Raw genomic sequence first — 19,026 nt, 5'->3', positions numbered from 1 at the left:
CTACAGGCCTGTCCGTCTCATTTCAGTGCCTGGTAAAGTTATGGAGAAGATTATTCTGGGAGGTATTGAAAAACACCTGAAAGACAATGCAACCATTGGTCATAGCCAGCACCACTTCATGAGGGGAAAGTCCAGCTTATCCAACCTGATTTCCTTTTATGACAAGGTAACACACCTAGTTGATCAAGGGAAGCCAGGCGATGTAATCTTTTTGGATTTCAGTAAAGCTTTTGATACTGTCTCTCACAGGATCCATCTGGACAAAATTTCCAGCACACAGCTGGATAAACACATCACACAGTGTGTGAGCAACTGGCTCACAGGGTGGGCACAGAGGGTAATAGTGAATGGGGTAACATCAGACTGGCAACCTGTCACTAGTGGGGTTCTGCAGGGCTCCATTCTAGGCCCAGTGCTCTTCAACACCTTCATAAATTACTTGGACACAGGACTGGAAGGGATACTAAGCAAGTTTGTAGACAACACAAAATTCGGAGGAGCTGTTGACTCCCTCAAAGGCAGGGAGGCCCTGCAAGAGACCTCAACAAATTAGAGGACTGACCAATCACCAACCCTATGAAGTTCAACAAAGGTAAGTGCTGGATTCAGAACCTGGCATGGGGTAACCCTGGATGTATGTACAGACTGGGGAATGAGATGCTGGAAAGCAGTGCTGCGGAAAGGGACCTGGGGGTCCTGGTCGACAGCAAGTTGAATATGAGTCAGCAGTGCCCTGGCAGCCAGGAGACCCAACCGTGTCCTGGGGTGCATCAGGCACAGCATTGCCAGCTGCGGAAAAAATCCTCATTTAGCACCGTTTGCGGCAAATGAATCCACACAGAGACAGACTTTGTCCAGGCAGAACTCTCTTGTAACTTTATTACCCCATCTCTCTATATAGACTCTGCATCTGCGCTCTCTAGCCAGGGCAGATGTTTTCTTATCTGCACACATACCTGTAGTGGGAATGTTGATATTTTTTGGTCTGTGTTTGGCCCCAGCCACCTGTAGTAGTTTATATTCTCCCTGCCAAGTTCACTGATAAAACAGAATTCGTCCTTGGAGGGAGAACTTCTGCATAAACTATTTTAATTGGTGTTCTACTATTGGTTCATTGTCTACCAAGGGCATTTGAAGGAGAAATTGAAGAGGAGACGAGGAAGGCTCAACCCCCGACTCAATTAGAAGAGACCCCCAAAGCAGACTTCGCATGCGTTAGGGGATTTCCAAAGTTCTCATGCATGCACTGAAGGGATGAACTTATATAACCAAGAGGGTGGGATTGAGAACCTCTGGCGGGGCGGTACTGGTCACACCTTCCCGGGCAGAGGTGCTCATTGATTGTATAAAAGCAGACAGGTTTTTTGGTTCGGGTTGGCTTGCTCTACACTAAGGATCAAGTTGCCTTTAGCGGGGACGCCTGCTGTCGTGGGAGCCTGCTAACCCTCCAGAAAACACTACTGCTGCAGAGGGCTTTATAGTCTCTGGAGTGGGTAAGATCTTCTCATAAATGACAGCTAGGTGAGTAGGGTGTTGTACTTTCCTCTTTGGTTTTCCCCTTCTCCCGAGTGCACATTTTCGTTAGCCACTTTTTTTTTTGTAAAAAATATCTGTTTTATTGAGCTCCAATGGTGTTTTGGTTTTCAAGCTTCAGTATGTCTCGAACCCTCCTGATATGGTTTGAAGCTGGCTCCCTGCCAAGTCTCCAAACCTTACCACAAGAAGTCCCCCCCCCCAAACCTCAGGGAGAAGAGGGAGAAAAACAACTAAGAAAAAACTGAAATGAGAGAGAGACAGCTAAAGTGATATATATAAATATATATAAATATATTTACACTTATGTTACAGTTATATACAATTGAAATATATACAATTTCACAAGGGAAAGGGAAGGGGGAAGGGAAAAGGAACAATACCAAAATAAAATATATATATATATCCCAATTAGTGACCCAATATCTAAACAACTAAAAGAGTTAGCAAAGAAATATCTCACTACTCTCCTTGGGACAACCGAGAGTAGCTCCGGAATGATCGCCAGCAACCTCTGTCTCCCAAGGTCGGCAAGGCCTAACCAGGCCTCGCTCCCCAACACGACAGACTCAACAGCAGGGAGCCTGCAACTCCAAGCTGCCGGAAGGAAAGAGAACGAAGGCCTCTCCTCCTTTCTTCTTATAGTCTGGTTTACGTAAAAATCGTAGGGAATACTGGGTAAATCTGGACCCTTCCTTGGTTAAAAACTGGTCACCAAGGAAGGTCTAGTCCAACCCACCACACCTCCCTAATACAATACTACACACACCCACATGACTGCTCCCAGTCACAGAGAACAACTATGCTTCAAGCGGCTTTACAGCTTGACCTTGTGATTGTTTTCACACACTAATCTTAGCTCTGGCTAGCTCAGGACCACAGTATTTTTGCTTTAGTATTTTCTTCATTCAGGTGGCCAGTTTGGTCTGTCTAGCTGCTCCTACATCCAGTCAGTTGAGGGAGGTGATTGTCCCACTCTACTCTGCCCTCCTGCTGCGACCTCACCTTGAATATTATGTGCAGTTTTGGTCACCGCAATATAAGAAAGACACTAAGTTTTTAGAGAGCATCCATGTGGTGATTTTAGCCCACAAAAATCCAATCTCCAAGCTTCCCCCATCTCCCCACAATTTACCTCAACACTGAAGAGAAATTTTCAGGCAGGCACACCTCTGTGTGGGGGAAGGGAAATATATGCAGTTTATTCCTATACAAAATAAATACTGTACAAACTAAAAGCAACTATATATACACAATATTAACACACTTATATCGCCCTTCGAGCCCCTCTCACAATCAGTTCAGGAGAAACCTTCAGGCCAATAGGAAAACAGTCTTTCTCTCATTGGGGTATCAGGGAGAAGGGTTTCTCTGATCACCCCCCCACCAACCTCCATCTCTTTGCTGAGGTCTTCTCTTTCTCACGAAGTCCAAGAAGATAGCTCTGAGTCCTTTCTCCTTGGTTCCGTACCATCTCTGCTGTGTGACTCTCCCTCTGTTCCGTAGCTGCTGTAGTTCAGCTCAGCTTATCACATGCACACATCCTGGAATTCATTCCTCCTCTGTCAGTTTTCGGCTGCCCCCTGTTTAAATCACTGCAGGGGCAACTCCCGAGCCCCTTTGGCCCATCTCCAATTTCACCTGGAGTTTTTTTCCTCCTGACACCGAGCTTTCTTTTCAGCCCGTCCTCTTTGGTTCATCTTAAAATACTAAGCCTTACATCCACCCCCCACCTACAGTGGGGGGAAAAAAGGCCCCCTAGCTAGCTACAGGCATTCAGTCCAGTTATGAGCTGTCCCGAGCACCCCACAACCTAGCTGCAAGGGGGGGGGAAGAGGGCCTGGCCTCCTCACAAGGGGCTTGCCTCTCTCCCTCTTACCTCATGGTTGTGAGTCTCTCTCTCTCACAACACTGCAATGCTACCTCCAGCCCTGGCTTGGCCCGAGTTTGGGCAGGGGGCCCCAGCCACCCCTGGGCTTCTCTCTCTCCAGTTGTTGTGTATATCTAATTTCCACTGGAGCGAACAAGAAGAGCTATGATTGGTTCCTCAGGGGGAACTCTCCTGGGATCCAATCACCTCTAGGTCTCTAGGCCCCCCGGCTCCTGGGGGGGGCAACTCAAACCAAGACAATCCAAAAGAGGGCAATGAAGATGGTGAAAGGCCTTGAGGGGAATCTGTATGAGGAGCTGCTGAGGTCACTTGATCTGTTCAGCCTGGCGAAGGGAGACCTCATCACAGTCTACAACTTGCTCATGAGGGGAAGAGGAGGGAGAGGCACTGATCTCTTCTCTGTGGTGACCAGTGACAGAACCTGAGGAAATGGCCTGAAGTTGTGTCGGGGAGGTTTAGGTTAGATATTAGAAAGAGGCTCTTCACCCAGAGGGTGGCTGGGTGCTGGAACAGGCTCTCCAGGGAAGTGGTCACAGCATCAAGCCTGACAGAGTTCAAGAATTGTTTGGACAATGCTCTCAGGCATATGGTGTGACTCTTGGGGTCCCCTGTGGAGGGCCAGGAGTTGGACTTGATCCTGCTGGGTCCCTTCCAACTCAGCATATTCTATGATTCTATGATCTTATTACATAGGACAAAAGGCAACAGCAAGACAGCTTCTTTAAGAAGCTGTGACTCTAGTAATTTTAATAAACACTTTTTATGCACTAGTACAGAATTGTATCTACACAAATAAGCTTTCAAAGCACTGTTTTGGGTTGCCATCATAGATGTTGATTCCTGCTTTTATTCCAATAGTGCCATCTTATCAATTTTACGCCTCTATTTTCACTTCATTTAAATTACAAGCTGCTGATATTCTCCTGTTTTACATCCTACATGCCAACACTTGCTTCTTCCACTTCATTCAACTCTTTATGAGAGTCAGAAATGGTCCTCAGTTCCGTTTCCTCATGTTGATGCTCCCCTGTTATACTTTTGCTCTCAGCATAAAGCAGAAATGTGAGATAGAATCAAAGAATATTCTGAGTTGGAAGGGGCCCACAAGGATCATAGGGTCCAACTCTTAAGTGAATGGCCCATATGGGAATTGAACTCACAACCTGGGCACTATTAGCACCATGCTCTAACCAACTGAGCTAATCCCAGAGTCTCAGTATTTTCTTCAATCAGACATAGCAAATAAACATACCTGTTTCTTCTTTGGCTACTAGTAATGAGTTTCCCAAATTTATGGCATATCATATCAGCAAATAACACACAATTATATATCAAAAACTGAGTCTATTTGTAGTACTTTGTACCATTAAGCAACAAGAATGTAGACTTTGGAGCAAGAATCCTATAGTATTAATAAAGGTATCTTAAAAGGGCAAATGTCAGTTCAAGCAGGATCCAAAGATAAAACTGAAGCCTGATCAAGTTTGGATCATTACATTGTACTGAACTGCTAAGTCACCCCATAGGTCTGCTTTGGGTTAACTTTCCAAATAGAGAAATGAGTGTCCCTTGATTTTATATTTTAAATTCTCCAATATGATCACTTGCCCCAGTAAACAGTCATAAACATTAAGTCCAGCACCAGCAGTCAAATGCAAGACATATTGTGTGTCTCTGTTTAATGAGACTGAAGTGTTTTGGTAAGGAGGATGAGTTATGAGGAAGACCAAGCTCCTCCCTCTAAGCAATTGTAAATCTGAAATTAAGAGGCTGAATCCGAAAAATCGGTCTGAGAAACTGCTCAGAGACTTTTTATCTTTAAACAGCAAGGTATTTGTTTATTCAACATTGGGAGCAAGTCAGTTCGCTCTGGACAAACTTGCTCGAAGGTTTCACACAAAATCAGCAGTTTTTATACAATCTTCATATATGATTAAATGCATATTCAAGTGATTACAACATCTATCTATACATTTTAATAACAGGAGAAGTATAGGTGGAGCTCAGGTGGGGCTTGGGGGGGTGCTTCTCTTGGCTCCCAATCTTGGAGGGTAGTTCTGCTCTTCCTCCATGCGGCTGGGGGCTTAAACTCATCTTCCTCAACCTGACCCTTCTTCTCTTCCATTGTTCTTGACCCACTCACTGAAGCTTGTAAAAAGCCCTGGCTCCCGGCCTATTTCTTCTATTCAAATGTCTACCTTATCCTACTGCATTTCTAATTTATTACCTCTAGACCTATTACATGTTCTTGTACTATTCTCTTAAGCTTTGGTCCAGTAAGTAGAACAGAACAAGCACAGATTGTTCTGGATGTTAGTAGCTTGTTAGCAGGCCCAAATTTCTTAGTTAACTCTTTTGGGCCTGGCCTCCTGTTTCAAGGCTCCAATTGAGAAAGTATGGAGAAAGAAAAAATAAGCCCTTTATTAAAGGATATATGTGTATTGGCAGAACAACAAAAGAACACAAAACCAACTAAACAATAATCCTGTACCCAAAGTCCCCTTCAAAAAAAACCAGTTCAGTACTTTCCGCCTTTTGACGCAGTTCTAACCACAATCAGGAGGGGACGCTGTTGGATCACTGGAGGAACAGAGCCTGCAGTTGCTCTGTGGTGGCCAGCAGGGGGCGTTGTTGGGATCTGGCGGTTGCTGCGTGGGGGCCCCAGTGCGCGGGAGAAGCCGAAAATGGCGATCTCCCCCCACACTGAGAAGGGGAAGGGGAAAAGGGGGAAAAAAAGGGCTCTTCCCACAGACTCACATTGTTGGCAGCTGGCTCCAGCCGGGACTCCCCCAAAGGTTCCTTTGCAGAAGGATCAAGCCTCTCCAATGAAATCTGAACAAGTCTGGGCTGGGGACAGAACAGGGCGCAGGAGAACGGAGGTAAACTGGGGCCAGAAGCAGCAAGATGACCTGGCTGAAAAACAAAATGAACCACGGGATCCTTCCACACACCCCCCCTCCCTGAGTCAGGGCAAAAGTGGAGTGCCTGCCGTTTCCCGAGGAGAGGAAAAAAAAACCTCATTACCTCCCCCCCAGTCTTCTGAGGGCTATCAACCTGGAATGTGAGTCTGATAGTTAGTTCTTTTGTGTGTGTCAATCACCCTAGGCAAACACTCTCCCCCTCCCTCGTTCAACATCTTTCTTTTACAGTGATGCAGGGGAAAGAAAAAAAAAATCCTAGCTTGGTTTTTTTAGAACAAGTAAACCTATGACATTGTGTTACCCACATTATGTAGCATCAAAAATGAAAATGCGTAGCTAAAAAAAATGAAAATGTTGACACTGCACTGAAAGGTTGTGATGCCTTAAGGTTTATTATAGATTTTAGTGCAACTTTTACCATTTTAGTAATTTTAGGATAGAGCTTTTAACTAAATACTTTTGTACCAAATTCCAAAAGATTGTTTTATGTTTCTCGTCAAGGATTTCAATAGATAGAGATTTTTTAGCAAGCTAAAAGACATCTAATCTGTAGAGAGTGTACCAGAACAAGATATATCCAGCAAATTCCTTGATATAACTTTAGTCAAAGCTATTCATAAGGCCCAGAATCTTTGAATTTGTTCCAAGCAGGACAGAAGACCTAAGGAAGAGGAAGAATGGGAGGAAAGAGTGGTCATGGGAGACCATCCACACAATTCAGGGAGGAGGGCCTAAGGGAGGTCCTGGGGATGGACAATTTTCGGGATGGGTGTATCCCATTAGATATGATAATTAACTAGTATTATAAAATTTTAAAAGCTATCCTGTATGTTTGTACTAAATGTATTTTATGCACCTTAAAGTGCTTTAATTAAAGACCTGCTCTCTACCTTAGCATACTAAAATTGTTCAGAGAATTTTTCTTTGATTTTAGGCAACAATTGGCATATGACATATCATACCAGACAAACCTGCACAGATCCATTTCAGTAAAACTCTATTCAGTATGTTTGGAAATCTTCCTGTAGAGAATAATTTGCATCACTGATGATCTCATCACAAAAGTAAACACTGGAAATGCTTCTGTTTTCTCATAGGAATTAAAATATCCTACTTTGTAGGAGAGAAGAAAAACAGGCATTCAACTTGAAATAAGACATAACTACTTTGACAACAAGCTTATTTCAGCAGACCCCTGAACAAATACAATAGAATTCAGTTGGACAAGCACTACTAAAAATTGGTTTAAAGGACTGTGGTAGGTTTAAATTGGCTGGCTGCCAGACTCCCCACCCAGTCCTTTTGTCACTCTCCCTCCTCAATACAACAGGGGGAGAAAATAAAATGGACAAGCTTGTGGGTTGAGATAAAGGCAGTTTAATGAGGAAAGCAAAGGTTCTACATGGAAGCAAATCAAAAATGGGATTTTATTCTCTACTTCCCATCAACTGGCAAAATACAGATGCTTCCTAGGATGTAGGGCCTCAGTAACCATAGAATTTGCTTTGGAAGACAAATGTCTGACTGTCAGCTTGGTACATGGGGCTTTTGAAGAATTTGAAATAAGGACAGTAACTGGAAGAGATAACAGGCAAAACTTGGACCACATATTGCCAGAAAGCAAAATAATTATAGGGAATTACTGTTGGTGCAATGTTGTAAAGTTACAAGGGGTGGAGCGTGTGTAAACTGTTGATCTTTGTTGGTGTTGTGATGATGGTATTTTAACTTTGGTGCTCGGAATTTTTTTGAACAGAATAGTTCAGTTGGAAGGAACCTACAATGATCATCTAGTCCAACTGTCTGACCAAAAGATAAAGCATGTTATTAAGGGAATTGCCCAAATGCCCCTTAAACACTGACTGGCATGGACCACCTCTATAGGAAGCCTGTTCCAGTGTTTGACCATCCTCTCGGTAAAGAAATGCTTCCTAATGTCATCTAAACATCCTCTGATGCAGCTTTGAACTGTCCCATGCATCCTATGACTAGATACTAGAGAGATCAGAATCTCTCTCTCTACTTCCCTTCCTCAGGAAGCTGTAGAGAGTAATGTGCCCCTCAGTCTCCTTTTCTCCAAATTGTGTCCATCAAGTTTTGTTGATGTCCATGAAGATTGTGTGATGAATGTATATTTTAATGATAATTCTTAAATATTATTCATTTAGGTGAAGGGTAGAATATACCGAGTTTACATGGCAATGTTTTGGTGGGGGGGACTGTAGGGATGGCTTCTGTGAGAAACTGCAAGTTGTCCCCATGTCAGACAGAACCTGTTCCAGCCAGCTCCAAAATGGACCTATTGCAGACCAAAGCTAAGACAATCAGTGATGTTCGTAGCACCTCTGTGATAACATATTTAAGAAAGGGTAAAAAACCTGACGCAGCAGCCATGAGGGAGAAGAGTGAGAAAAATGTGAGAGAAGCAACTGTGCAGACACAGTGTCTTGGTTTACTGACAACATGTGGGACCTTTGATGAGGTAAAACTCTTCTTCCTCTTTTGTTTATTTCCATTCCCCAAAAAATACTGACAAATTTTGAGGAGTCTGAATGAAGAAGGAAAAAAGATATAATAATTTTACTAAAGGAAAAAAAATCATAACCAACAAAACAGCAAAACACAGTAACCACAGGGGTACAGGGAGAAAATGGTCTGCCTCTCCACCTGTGGCTCTTCCCTTCCCCCAGCAAACAAAGGGGAGGATGGCAGAGGGTTTTTCCCTGCTGATTCCACCCCCGTAAAGTGAAAAAAACCTAGGTAGCTATTTTGTTTGAAAAAAAAACATGTTTGATGGTGCTGAGATGCTGATGTGAGTGAAGGAAACTCTTTGGTTCCTGTTGGTTGCGTGAGTTGGCTTCGATGGTGAACTGTGTCGGATGCAGGGCTCCTCTCCGAGTGCCAGAAACTTATGGTGCTTGGGCAGCGACAGGGCGAACTTTCGACTTGGCACAGCTGCTGCAGCGGCACTTTTCACCTACAGGTGGCTGGCGGCGAGAATACTGTGAAATCACCCGAAAAGCAGTCGATGCCGTGCCGGACCCAAATAACTCTCCGAAATGCCCAGTGCGGGGAATGCAGTGATCCTTTTCCTCAGCAACTCACCTAGGAAGAGGAGTGCCAGCACCGAAAGCTCTAGGGTATTTTTATCTTCAGTCTTTTGAACTCTCAGGATGCTTTCTTACAGGGCCCCCCTGTTTCGGCTACTTTTTAAAACCATCCCCCCCTCCAGGTGATGTCATGATGTTAAAATTAGTTTCTCTTTCCCAGTCAACTAAAACCACAACACCCAGGTACCAGAGCAGAGTCCCCTGCAGCCCATGGAAAAGACCACGGTGACGCAGGCTGTCCCCCTGCAGCCCATAGAGGACCCCACACAGGAGTAGACTCCTAGCAGGAACTGCAGCCTGTTGAAAGGACCCACAGAGAATTTCATGAAGGACTGTATCCCATGGGAGGAACCCCACACTTATTCCGAAAAAAAATTCTGATATTAAGAGCCTCAAAAATAGCCAAGAGACAGAGGAGCTAACTAAAACTTTTATTTGAATAAAAGGGAGAGTTCATTGGGCAATCCCCAATGAAGTCTCTCAACTTAATGGAAGTCATAGCCTCTTTTATCCCTTCTGCCCGAAACACAGGTCCCTCCCCATTTCTCCATTGGCTGAGATACGCTGGGTTACAGACTTCCCGACATGCCTATTACATGTCTCCCATTACATGGTCATTAGGGGCTTTGAGGGTCCCCAACATTTTCAAAATTGGGGTTACTGGTGATGCCTTAAGCCCCTAATGGTTTTTTTTTTATTTTTCTAATATTTGTAAGACTGGTAAGAATTGTAGGTTTTAAAAAGCAGAAACCCCTTTGTCCCTCGTTCCTTTCCCTTGTTTACACATTCCCTAACCCTTTTACCCCATTCTATGCCTTCTATATCAACCTACCCCTGAATCCAGTAGCAGTGTTTAGTCTTCTGTCAAGGCAAAGGCCTAGACTGTTTGGAGAACAGCATATCAGGGCCTAAACCACAGAGTACGGTCAAAAATTAGGTAACAATGTACCCTTTGTACTCTGATGAAGTTGAAGATGATGAAGTAAGTGGTCCCAAAAAGACCCCAGACCCAATTCTCAGGGGGAGGGCCCGGGGCGGACCAGAGGAAGGGCCAAAGGGTGGACACATCTGGGATTGGATGGATAATGTTATAAAATGTAACCTCTCAGGCACGGAGGGCGCGCGTCTTGTATCACCTATTGCCTTGGCAAATAAACCCTTTCTTATCTCACCCCTAATTAACTGCTCCGGAGATTTTTTCAGCACCAAAATACACAGGCAACACTGGATATTTACCCCTTGTTGCTGATTGGTCTCCATGTTCTTAATATTTGTAAGGCCAACACCTTTGTTACAACCCGCCCCAGAAAAAGAGGAGGGGGGTAACCCAGGTTCTTATCAATAATTCCCTTGGGGTGGATTAAAGTGAAAAGACACTGAATAATCGGTGTCTGAAAACATATATAGGTAGGGCTTATTTTAACAATTTTGTTTTAACAGGTATGTTAGCATTTTGGCTGTTGTCATCTATATCATCTATGATAGGGATAAACCCTAGGGGGAAAATGCATAAGGGAGAGAAAGGAAAGACAGGATAAGGGTAAGGGAGAGTAAGGGAAAGAAAAGCTGAGAGTGGAAAGATATATATAGTCACTGCCCATGGGGTCCAGCTATGAAACTTGGTAGTTGCAACTTCCATGTCTGTCAGTTGAAGTGGTGGCCTTGATCTGTTGGGGGTGAAGGAGGGAAGCCCCCACACTCAAAGAAGTTATGAGTTACTGTATCCATGGTTAGTGTCACGGGCCATGCCTCGAGCCTCCAACATCTCCTGGATCTGTGCTAGATTTCCGTGAAGGGCCTGGTTCCCACCTTTCAAGATTGGCAGAGGGGGGGATGGGCTTTGATGGACCATCAGAGGTATAATGCAAAAGTCCTGCAGAAGCCTGCAAAAGTCCCTTGGCAATCCTAGAATGCATAAATCATTAACCATTTCAGTCTCTGACAGCCTTCGGTATCAATTGTTTACCCCATTTTGTGAACCAATTATCCCCTCTATTTTCTGCTCCACTATTGTTAATTGTTTCTCATTCTTATGGCGAGAAGGACATTCTTTCTGGCAATAACTGAGTTACTGGTAAGAGGGGAAACATTTTAGATACCTCAGGCAAAAGTTCTGCTTTTCAGGTCTCTTCATCTGCTAATCTATTACCAATCACTTCTGCAGAATATTCTGTTTGATGCCTGTCTCAGTTTAAGGAGACTGAAGTGTTTTGCTAAGGAGGATGAGTTATGAGGTAGACCAAACTCTTCTCTCTCAGCAATTGCAAATCCAAAATTAAGAGGCTCCAATCGAGGAAGCATGGAAAAAGGAAGAAATAACAACCCTTTATTAAAGGACATATCATCATCATGGCTAGGCTTTGCGAACGAAGATTTGGGAAGGACTCTACCCACATTTGCTACTGGTGGCTAAAGGATATATGTATATTGGCAAAAACAGCAAAAGAACACAAAAACAACTAAATGATAATTCTGTACCCAAAAGTCTCCTTCAAAAAGGAAAGTTTGATACTTCTCTGTCCTCTAGTGTGATTCTAATCACAGTTGGCAGGGGGTGCTGTTGGATCACTGGTGGAGCAGAGCCTGCAGTGCTCAGTGTTGGTCGGCAGGGGGCGCTGTTGGATCACTGGAGGAGCAGAGCCTGCAGTGCTTGGTGTTGGGCTCTGGCAGTCGCCACATGGGGCCCCGGATCTCAGGAGAAGCCAACAATGGAAATTTCCCCCCACACACTGAGGAGGGGAAGGGGAGAAGGGGAAAGAAGGGCTAATTCTTTCCTACTAAACTCACACTGTCTGCAGTTGGCTGTAGCCAAGACTCCTCCCTTTGGTTGATGAGCACAAACTCTCCAGTGAAAACTGAGCAGATTCTGGCTGGAGACAGAGCAGCGCGTAGGCAAGCAGAGACCGGAGAGCAACCAGATGACCAGGTCGAGAGCAAAACAGCCTCAGAACTTTTCCAACACAAACACACACCTTGCCTCCATTAAGGCAGAAAGTGAAGTGCTGCTTTCCAAGGAAAGGAGGGGAAAAAAAACTCACCACCCTACCCCCCCCCCAGACCCAGAGAGGGCTATCAGGCTGGAATGTAGTTCTGCCAGCCAACTCCTTTGTGTAGGTAATCACCCAAGGCAGAAAACTGTCCTCCCCATTCAACATCCCTCCCCCACATGCAGTAGGGGAAAGAAAAATTCCCATTTGGTTTTTTAGAACAAGTAAACCCATGACAATGTCCTTTAACACGTACCACTGCTGTTTGTTGAGGTAAATCCATGGCTTTCAAAAGTCTCTTAATCAAATTCTCATGTACTAGTGCCTTACCTCTACAGGTTAATAATCCCCTTTCTTCCCATAATTTCCCAAACACATGTACTTCTCCATAGGCATATTAGCATTAACTACTTTTCCCTGGTATATTTCACAAGCTCGTATCAGAGCAAATAGTTCAGTTGTTTGTGCTGACCAGATAGAAGGTAATCTACTACACTCTTTTAACTGTTCTCCTTCAATTATAGCATAGCTTCCTTCTATTACCTGTGAGGATCCATCAATAAACACATTCTGTCCTCCAGATAGTGGACCATCTGTTAGGTCACTTCTAGCTCATGTTTGAAGATCTATTACTTGAATGCAATCATGAACTATTTCACTTTCAGGGTTTTGTTCATCCCTGTTTAAACAGGAAGCTGAATTAAATTTTTTCCTACCTTTGATTTCTGAATCATCTTGCTCCATTAGACAGGTTTCATACTGTAACAATTGTGCATTAGTCATCCATTTAGAGGCTTTTTCTGTTAATAATGCTTTAACTTGGTGTGGGACTCTAACTACTAAATGTCCTCTGTTAGTTTTCTAGCCTCAAACACCATTTGATCTGTGGCTGTACAACTTTGAAGGCAATGTGGCCTTTAAAAGCAGCAACCTTCCCCCCCCTTGTCCCTTGTTCCTTTCCCTTGTTTATACATTCCCTAACCCTCTTACCCCATTCTATGCTCCCCATATCAATCTTGCTTCAGAAGTGTTTAGTCTTTTGTCAAGGCAAGGCCTAGACAGTTGACAGAACAGCATATCAGGGCCTAAACCACAGAATATGGTCAAAAATTAGGGAACTATGTACCCTAATATTCATCTGTTCTCTCCCCTACTCCTATGGGATCCTGTAAATAAGATGGAAGCTCTTTCTTCAATCCTCTTATATCTTGAGTTGTTAGTGGTACTATTACAAACCCAAAACTTCCTCCTTGGCCTCCTAACAGGACCTGCCTCAGTGGCATTTGCAAAACTCTTTCTCTAGCAGCATACTCTGTTCCTGCACTTGTCCTTGAGGGAGGCAGGATTGAATTTATTCCCCCTTCCCCCTCCTGCAGCATCAGCAAACCCTTCTCTCTGAGGGGAAACTGACCCCCACACACACAGTTCACAAGCATTCCTCTTCGGCAGGAAACCGACCCCCACTCCGTTCCCCTTCCTGTGAACTATTTTGTGGTTCTGATTGTCTGTCTCCTAGATAAGGTGGAAGCAACACCTGCAACGCATCCCACTTTAAATCTTTTTCCCTCTCACCTTCTCCAGAATTTTCTTTTTCCCTCATAGGATATAATTTCATAGAAGTCTGCCTTAACCACATATCGCCACAACTCCTCTCAGTTGCTTCCTTGCCACTGTCATTCAAAAAGACACACAGGGTCTGAATAAGATTCTCTTCATGAGACCCAAAATGCGGCCACCTAAACCCACAAGGTAGTGAGTACTTTGACCAGCAAAAATAGCAATATTTTACCATTAAATCCTTAGTCACACCTTTTGGTGGATTTATACTGCCCCAAAATTCCAGCATTTTACCCAAGGGACTTTTAGGGGGTATACAAGGGTCGTCACCCTTTTTGCCAGATCCCTTACTTGGCTTTTTGCCAAGTACATCGATGACATCATTGTATGGGAGGACACAGCAGAAGAAGTTTTCAAGAAAGGACAGACGATCATCCAGATTCTCCTCGAGGCCAGTTTCGCCATCAAGAAGAGTAAGGTCAAGTGACCTGCCCGAGAGATCCAGTTCCTAGGGGTGAAATGGCAAGATGGATGGCGCCAGATACCAACAGATGTAATCAACAAGATTGTAGCAATGGCTCCACCAACAAAGAAGAAAGAGACACAAGTTTTTCTGGGAGCAATAGGCTTCTGGAGGATGCACATCTCAGAGTACAGCCAGATTGTGAGCCCTCTTTACTTTGTGACCCGTAAAAAGAACAACTTCCAATGGGGTCCTGAACAACAGTAAGCTTTCAGGCAGATCAAGCAAGAGATTGCACATGCCATGGCTCTTGGACCAGTCAGGATGGGACCAGATGTAAAGAATGTACTCTACTCTGCAGCTGGAGATAAAGGTCCCTCCTGGAGCCTCTGGCAAAAGGCACCTGGTGAGATGCGAAGGCAACCACTGGGTTTCTGGAGCCAAAGCTACAGAGTTCTGAGGCCAATTACACCCCTGTGGAGAAGGAAATCTTAGCGGTGTATGAAGGCATACGAGCAGCTTCAGAAGTAATTGGTACCGAAGCACAGCTCTTCCTGGCACCCCGATTACCAGTCTTGAGCTGGATGTTCAAAGGGAAGGTGCCCTCTACGCATCATGCCACCATGCCACGTGGAGCAAGTGGATTGCTTTGATTACGCAAAATGTCCGAATTGGGAACTCGAATCGCCCTGGAATTTTGGAAATTTTAACTAATTGGCCTGAAGGTGGGAACTTCGGTCTGGCAGATGAAGAAGAGCCAGTGAGTCAAGCTGAAGAAGCTCCACCATATAATCAGCTGCCAGATGAAGAGACGCTATGCCCTTTTCACCGATGGTTCCTGCCGTATTGTAGGGAGGAGTCGGAAGTGGAAAGCAGGTGTTTGGAGTCCCACCCGACAAGAGGCAGAAGCCACTGAAGGTAAAGGCGAATCGAGTCAGTTTGCGGAACTCAAAGCTGTCCAATTGGCCCTAGATATTGCAGAAAGAGAAGGATGGCCAAGGCTCTACCTGTACACTGATTCGTGGATGATAGCCAATGCCCTATGGGGATGGCTAGACCGGTGGAAAAAGATGAATTGGAGGTGTAGAGGAAAACCCATCTGGGCTGCTGATCTGTGGCAAGACATTGCTGCTAGAGCGAAGAAACTGAATGTGAGAGTCTGCCATGTAGATGCCCATGTGCCCAAGAGTCGAGCTAATGAGGAACATGCTAATAACAAACAGGCAGACTGCGCTGCACAGATCAAGGTATCACAAGTAGACCTAGACTGGCAGCAGAAGGGACAATTGTTCCTAGCTCGATGGGCCCATGATGCTTCCGGTCATCAGGGCCGAGACGCCACTTATAGATGGGCATGAGACCGAGGGGTGGATTTAACCATGGATACTATTTCTTAAGTTATCCATGACTGTGAAACCTGTGCCGCTATTAAGCAGGCAAAAAGGTTGAAGCCCCTGTGGTATGGTGGACCCTGGGATAAGTATAAATATGGGGAGGCCTGGCAGGTTGATTACATCACATTGCCACAAACCCGCCAAGGTAAACGCTATGTGCTTACCATGGTGGAAGCAACCACAGGATGGCTAGAGACGTATTCGGTACCACATGCAATGGCCCGAAATACCATTCTGGGTCTCGAGAAGCAGGTCCTGTGGAGACATGGCACTCCAGAGTGCATTGAGTCAGACAATGGGACTCATTTCAAGAACATAGTGGCCACTTGGGCATGGGAGCGTGGTATTGAATGGGTATATCACATTCCATATCATGCACCAGCTGCTGGAAAAGTGGAAAGGTGTAATAGACTGTTGAAGACAACTCTAAAGGTACTAGGTGGGGGAACTTACAAAAATTGGGATAAGCACTTAGTCAAGGCCACCTGGCTAGTTAACACTAGAGGCTCTGTCAATTGAGCTGGCCCTGCCCAAGCAGAATCCCTCCACACTATAGATGGAGACAAAGTTCCAGCGATCCATCTGAGAGGTATGTTAGGTAAGGTCGTTTGGATTACTCCTTCCTCAGGTCAAGACAAACCCATTCGTGGGATTGTTTTCACTCAAGGGCAAGGATATACCTGGTGGGTTATGAGGAAGGATGGAGAGGTCCAGTGTGTGCCTCAAGGAAACCTAACCTTGGGGAAAAACTAATTCTGTGCCTTGAGTTGTGTTTTACAGGAGACCAGACACCAGATGGGAAAGACCTGAACAGAGTGAAAGCCGGTATCCAATGACGAGACAACCCAGACCAGTGAACCAGCCCTAAAAACAAAACTGTGATTGTGACGAAAGGGCCAAGGATCCAAACTGAGCTGCTGTTGGTGCTGATCTTCAACGACAGATGACAGCCTTTGAAAAATAAACATGGACAATATATATAGATAGATAGATAGATAGATATGAGCGAGATATAGGTGTTACGTAAAGAAATGATACGGAATAAGTGGTGGAGAATGTAGTGTGTTGTTTTTTTGGATTTTTTTAGGCCTTCCCTAGCAACGGGGTCAGAAATCTAAGGAAGTATTCCATATCAGCCCTTTCCGTAACACAACATATAAAAGGTGCAGATAAGAGGCCTTCGCTGTCTTCTCTCTTCCGGTGGCTGAAGGCAACAGGTCTCTCCGTAGACGGGCTTTGCTTGTATAGGCCAGTGCCTGCTACTCAGATCTGCCGTTATCTCCAGTCTCTCCAGGAGGCGTGGGGGAGTTGGCTGCTGCCTCGCACAGTTCTGCTGTCCCATTCAGGGAAGTATTTAATTTGTTTTTATACTTATCCGCTAGTTCTCTATTAACAGGTATATTTGGAGGATATTTGTTTTTAGTTCTTTTATCCCTGTTTCCCCTTCTCTTTTCCCTTTTTCCCCCTCAGGAGCTCCCTATCGTGTGTACAATATATTCAAATTGTAAATATATGTAATATATATATATTTGATAGAATTCCATTTGTTCGAGCTTCTTTTGGTTTTTTTTCCTGTGGTTCATTTTTTTCCCTCACTTGGGGAGAGCGGGAGGGGGGAGGAGACGGCCTGGACTTGGCGGGAGAGCCAGGCCAAACTGATACACACATTCTTATTGAGGGCCCGTACGGGCATCGAACCCGCAACCTTGGCGTTATCAGCACCAAGCTCTAACCAACTGAGCTAACCGGCTCTTTTAATCTGGTTTCTTCTTTTACTCTTTTCCTTCTCTTGTGAGTAACTTAAAACCGGTGAATTGTGTTTTACTGAAACTGGTGTATTGATTGTTTGTGATGGGTGGGGTTTTTTCTGTGGAATGAGTTTTTGTGCTGTTTTAGTAAAATATTTTTTCTTGGTTGTATTTTTACTCCTGTAAAACCTTTTGCAAAAATATTTTATTTTTTCTCACTAAATTAAAAGAATTTCTCTTAGAGAAGAGTGTGTGACTTTCTCCGGACACAAATTCGAGGTTATAAGAAACCAAAAGGCTTTTAAAAAGTCTTATATAAAATGTAACCTCTCTGGGCAGCTTATGGTTTATAATCTGGAGTGAAACACACACCTCCTACATGTCCTCCATTACATGGTCATTAGGGGCTTTGAGGGTCCCCAACTTTTTCGAAATTGAGGTTGCTGCATATTTATCCCTTGCTGCTAATTGGTCTCTGTGTTCTGGGCACAGTATTATCTTATGCTGGGTAACCCACCACAGTCCTTTTTTCTAAAGGACTAAACAACAAAACCCCAAACACTAGACCAACTTCATCACGCTTTAAGGGAGAAAGCTCTATCCTACATAGCTCTACTGCTTGTGTTTCATGTAGAGGTACTACTGTAAATTGTTACCTTCTCTGAGGATATTTCTGCTGTTGGGGAGATCCTGTTCCATACATGAAACACACTTGAAAAAGTCACTTCATATCTGTAAATACATCAAAATTAACCCTTTTATTGAGGCATCTATGGTGAGGAAGAGAGACACACCTTGCTGAAATACTTACCCTAAGTTATTCATTCATGGAGCAAACTTCCACCTTCCCAATATTCTTACAGGGCCTTTTTCAGCAATACAAGACCCCACACCTGCCATTTGTCCGGCTGTAAGAAGTAACAGTATGCCATGGAAAATTTTCCATCTACGTTGTTGTGGTTTTTTTCCATTATGGAAAGAAGAAAAATAAAAAGCAGATGTAGCTTTTTGTAGCAGCACAAACCCAGCTCTCAGCAAAAAGAAGTTTGGTCAATTTGAATCATAAACCTTGGAAAACAAGGACTGACAAACATCTCGTAATCTAAAGAAGTTGGACCCTTGTCGTAAGACTCGTTGATGTACAACCCTGGGATTTAGCTGATACCAGCAGAATTAAAAAAGGACTTTTTGAGATGATTGTTAAGACCATGTCTGAACCCCTGTAATCCTTCCTTCCCCCATGTAATCCTGCTTGAAGAAAAATTAACTATTTGGAAACTGCAGTAAAAACTTGTGTAACTCCCTAATTAACATAGCTTGTCCCCCTCATTAACATGTCCAGGCCCCGAGGCCCTTAAAATGGGTTCTCACGTTCAATAAAAGATTCCAGTTATCATCATCATGGCTAGGCTTCGCGAACGA

At 44.2% G+C, this 19,026-nt stretch overlaps 1 non-coding gene across 1 annotated transcript; it reads right to left on the bottom strand.

The window, feature by feature from the left end:
* Positions 1 to 17,533: 17,533 nt before the first annotated feature.
* On the bottom strand, positions 17,534 to 17,607 carry TRNAI-GAU (transfer RNA isoleucine (anticodon GAU)). The gene has a single exon. It is a non-coding gene; the product is annotated as a tRNA-Ile (tRNA).
* Between the last annotated feature and the right edge of the window lie 1,419 nt (positions 17,608 to 19,026).

This window comes from Pseudopipra pipra, chromosome W, assembly GCF_036250125.1.
Source record: "Pseudopipra pipra isolate bDixPip1 chromosome W, bDixPip1.hap1, whole genome shotgun sequence".
In the NCBI taxonomy this organism is placed as follows: domain Eukaryota; kingdom Metazoa; phylum Chordata; class Aves; order Passeriformes; family Pipridae; genus Pseudopipra; species Pseudopipra pipra.
This window is presented reverse-complemented; position numbering and strand designations above follow the sequence as displayed.